The sequence below is a fragment of the Choloepus didactylus genome, chromosome 1 (assembly GCF_015220235.1).
Source record: "Choloepus didactylus isolate mChoDid1 chromosome 1, mChoDid1.pri, whole genome shotgun sequence".
Taxonomy (NCBI): Eukaryota; Metazoa; Chordata; class Mammalia; order Pilosa; family Megalonychidae; genus Choloepus; species Choloepus didactylus.
Window position 1 is genome coordinate 27,997,051 of NC_051307.1, and position 4,605 is coordinate 28,001,655.

The window sequence follows — 4,605 nt, forward strand, 5'->3', positions numbered from 1 at the left end:
ATGATTTGTGATGCAACATGTGATCTACCCTGAAGAATGATCCATAAGCACTTGAGAAGAATGTATATCTGGTTGTTGTGGGTGTAATGCTCTGTAAAAGTCTGTTAAGTCTAGCTCATTAAAACAACACATTGAAGTGTATAGTTCAATACATTTTGACAAATATAAGCCTTCATGTCACCCTCACCTCAAAATGTTTCCACCTGCTGATTGAAGTCAGTCACTTCCATCCTGGATCTTAGGCAATAACATATGCTTTCTGTTCTGTCTAGTTTTCCTCTGGTAATTCATATATATAATGTATGGCTTTTTTCATTCAACATGTTTTTCTTGAGATTCATCCATGTGGTGGAGTATATCAGTAATTTTTTCCTTTTTATTATTGATTAGGATTTCATTGTGTGTGTGTGTGTGTGTGTGTGTGTGTGTATAGTGCCTGATCTTATTTGTTACTCATAGAAAATCTTATTTTGACTGGACTCAGACTTAGAGGTAGAAGCTCTCAGAGAGTACAGCTTTGGCCTCTTGGCAATATGTTCCTGGCTTTGTTCTTTGGCCTCCTTCATTCTCTTTGCCAAAAGTTTAGCATATTCTGCAGCCTCTTCCTTTTTTTTCTTAGAACACTGTTTCTTCAGGGCAATAGGCTGACATTTACATTGCAGGACATGTGGAGTAACAAGTTGCTGAATCTTGGGTGCTTTGGTCCTGGGTTTCTTATCTTTTTGCTCAGGGGCTTTCTACAAAATACTGATGGACATCACCTTCTTTAGAGAGATGGAAAAGCCTGAAGATTCTGCTAGCTCTTTTGGGTCTCAGGCAAGGAGGCACAGTTGTATCATTCAGTCCAGGAATATCCTTCTCTACCTTTTTGCTTTGTTTTGTTTTTTTAATAATACTCAGGTTGAGAACACTCAGATTGGCATCCACAATGCAGCACTGAATATATTTGCACTTTCTTTCTCCAGTTCCCCTTGGTCTATATTAGGAATGCCCCTTCATAAGAGGTGGACACAGCCATGGGTCAAGACACTCTGCTTCATGGGGAAGCCTTGCTTATCCTTTCTACCACTGATTTGGATAACATAACACTTCCACTCTTCACCCAGAGTATCAGCAGCAGCTTTGGTGGCCATACACTTCTCATGAACTGCATGAAGTTTGCATTCATCATCCTCTTCAATGAGCTTCTGGCAGCCAGTGCCTGGGAAAGAGATGTTCAATTTCATGCTGAGGCAGCCAACTGTCTCCGAGGCACCAAGAAAAATAGTGAAATTTATTAAAAGTTCAAATCTCTTGCCATTTTCATGGATTCATATGTTTACTTACTATTGACTTTTGAGATTTGTTTTCATGTTCTAAATACAAGTTGTTTGCTGGGTATATGTACTACATATATTTCCTTCTATTCTGTGGCTTGCCTCTATTTTTTCTTAAAAATTTAAGAAATTTAAAAAAAAATCACTTAATTTTTGTGGTCTAATTTCTGAATTTCTTTTATGTTAAGCTCCATCTTTTATTTATTTATTTATTTATTTATTTATTTATTTATTTATTTATTTCTGAGATCTCCATGCCTATCCCAAATTTGTAAAGATTTTCCTCCTATGTTTTCTTCTAGAAATCTCAGAATTTCAATTTTCATATTTGGGTCAATTTTGATCCATTTCAAAGTAGCTTGTGTGTATGGCAACATGTAAAGTAGAAGTGTTTTATTCCTTGTTTGTTTCTATTTTGTTTATTCATGTGGCTATCCAATTATTCCAACATCATTTGTTAGAAAGGCTAACCTTTCCTTTTTCTGGACTCTATTCTATGTTCAACTTACCTATTTGTCTTTGACCAACAATGCATGGAATTAGTTGCTGTAACTTTACAATAAATCATGAAATCAGGCTACATAAATCCTGTTACTTTGTTCTCTATTTTAAAAACTGTTTTGCTGTTGTAGGTTCCTTGCATTTCCTTATAAATATTAGAATTATTTTGATAGTTTTAACAAAGTACTATTACAATTTTACACAAGAATGCATTGAATCTGTAGATCAATTGGAAAGAGTTTCCATTATAAAAATATTGTGTGTCCCAATCCATCAACATGCTGTATATATTTACTTAGGTGGTCTTTAACTTATCTAAAAACATATTTGATACTTACAAGCTAGAGGATCTACATAGGCACAGTTAAATTTCTCAGACATTTCTTTTTTAAAATGCTGTTTTAATTCTACTTGTTATAATCATTCTATGGTTAGTAAGCTAGTTTACAGTTTTTGCCTCTCAGCACCAAATTCAGCCTTCATTTCCTGCTCTGTAAAAATGTTTATTAGTGCTTCAAACATTTTCATTAGACAGCTGGTATGATGCTAAGTTTTGCCAGTAAAAGGCACTGAGAGACATTGAAGGAGGAAATTATTCTGCTTCCTAGTTCCAATGTCCTCCAGAGTTCATCTCCTATTGCATTGGTATCATCTAGGAGTGCCTAGCACTTCAGCCTACAATGAGTTCCCAGCTCCCAATAATTGTAGCATGAACTTTTCCAGATCCAGTTCCCTGAAGCTTTTCAGTACCAGGTTCTAGGAGCAAAGTTTGTACTTTCAGCACCAAGCAAATAGCATGTAAAGATTTTCTAGCTCCCAAATCCTGCAGTTGGCATTTCCAGCACTAAGCTCCTATAGCATGTGCATCTTCTGTTGCACTGGGGTCCCACAAGATTTGCATTTTCCAGAACCAACTCTTCAAGTTACTGAAGACCAAATTCCTGAAGCAGATAGGTGAGTTTATTTGGATCTCAGAAACCAGTCAGAAGAGGAAGCTGAATTTGAGCTATTAATGCTAGTTAGTAAAAACATAGCCTTTGCTTTCAGGCAAACTCTGGAAAACTGGATAGTTCCCTTCTATTACTTTGCCTGGGTAGAAAACATTCTATTATCCTTACAGTTTAATGACTACTCCAAAATTATGATGATTCTAAATAAATCCTCTCAAGATAATAATGTAAAGATATCCAGTATATTTCACTACCACAGAGACATAATGATCCTGTCAGTTTGATCTTTTACCTTTGCCTCAGATCCTGTTGATTCAAGGGCTCTCAAGCTTTATTATCTGCAATGCAAGTATCAGCAGATTATATGTTATTATTAACAAAGTTGGCATTGGAAGCAGAACCTAGTAAATATAACTGTTTTCTTTTTCTGTACTTAATCATTGAAAGTTTGAAGAGTGGAAACATGTATATAAGCATCCTTGTTGTCCTAGTTTGGGATTTCCTAAATGCAGAATCTGAAACAAGGATTTGTGTTTAAAATTTTATTTATAAGGACACTACAAGAATTATGTCATAACCAGGGTGAGACAGGAAAAGAAGTAACCAATAAAAGTTTTTTTTTCTTTTTTTTTTAAAGGGTAGGCTGACTACATGCAAAACTGGTGCTCAAAACCGCTAATATACTGTGGTGTTTTGGAACTGTATGTACTCCAGAAAATCATGTTCATAAAGCTAATATATTCCTGTGAGTGAGTGTGGATCCATGTTAAGTTGAATTTTTGATAAGGCTAAATTAGTTAAGGTGTGACTCACCTCATTCAGGATGGGTCTTAATCCTCCTAGTGGAGTCCTTTATAAATGGAATGGAGAGAGAGAGAGAGAGAGAGAGAGAGAGAGAGAGAGAGAGAGAGAGAGAGAGAGAGAGAGAGAGATAGATAGATGAGAGAGAGATGAGAGAGAGAGAGAGAGAGAGAGAGAACCTAGGATGCAAGTTGCTGAAATCAAGGAAAACTGGAAGAGAAGGGAGAGACCAGAAGATGCCACCATGTGCCTTACCATGTGGCAGAGGAACCAAGGATCTCTGACAGCTACTCTTTGGGAAGAAAATATCACCTTGCTGATGACTTGATTAAGACATTCTCATACCCTCAAACTGTAAATTAATAAATTCCCTTTGTTTAAGTCTAGATCATTTCACAGTATCTGCTTTGAGCAGTCTAGGAAATTAAAACATATGCTATTTACAGAAAAGACAGATTTGTTATATGAAGAGGCAGGGAAGCTGGGGTGTTTACCAGCTCATAGACCAAATTGTTTAAAGGACCTTCTACACACACATCCAGGCAAGAACAATTTCTGAGTCCAATCCAATGGTCAAAAGCATCCTCAAATATAGAGATGCAGGAAGTCCCCAACTGTTTTATGGGATCTGTCAACAACTGACCTTGAAGGTGAACTGGCCACACTCAGACTATAATAGGCCCTACTCAAATTCTCATAGACATGACATTAACTTCACTAGGTCCTGTTCCTGATGCTTCAAAGTGAAGACCAAACATGGTCATTAAAAAGAAAGACTTACAAGTAAAGAATTAGTAAGACAAGTTGTAACAAAATTTTGAGTCCCTTAAAGAAATCAGGTGGGCCTGTTATACTCCAGGACAATGTTCCTTCATGTGGTGTTACAACAATTTGTTCTTTGATCTTGGGCCTATCCTAATAAACACAATACCTTGCTTAGAAAGTGTCATGGGAAAAGGAGAAAAATAAGGCCTCATATATAACTTTGCAAATGTCAATCGTGAATTAATTTCTGGACAAAATCAATTGGCAAGAGA

At 36.4% G+C, this 4,605-nt stretch overlaps 1 pseudogene; it reads right to left on the reverse strand.

The window, feature by feature from the left end:
• Positions 1-449: 449 nt before the first annotated feature.
• LOC119506018 lies at positions 450-1,226 on the reverse strand (annotated as a pseudogene).
• Positions 1,227-4,605: the final 3,379 nt, after the last annotated feature.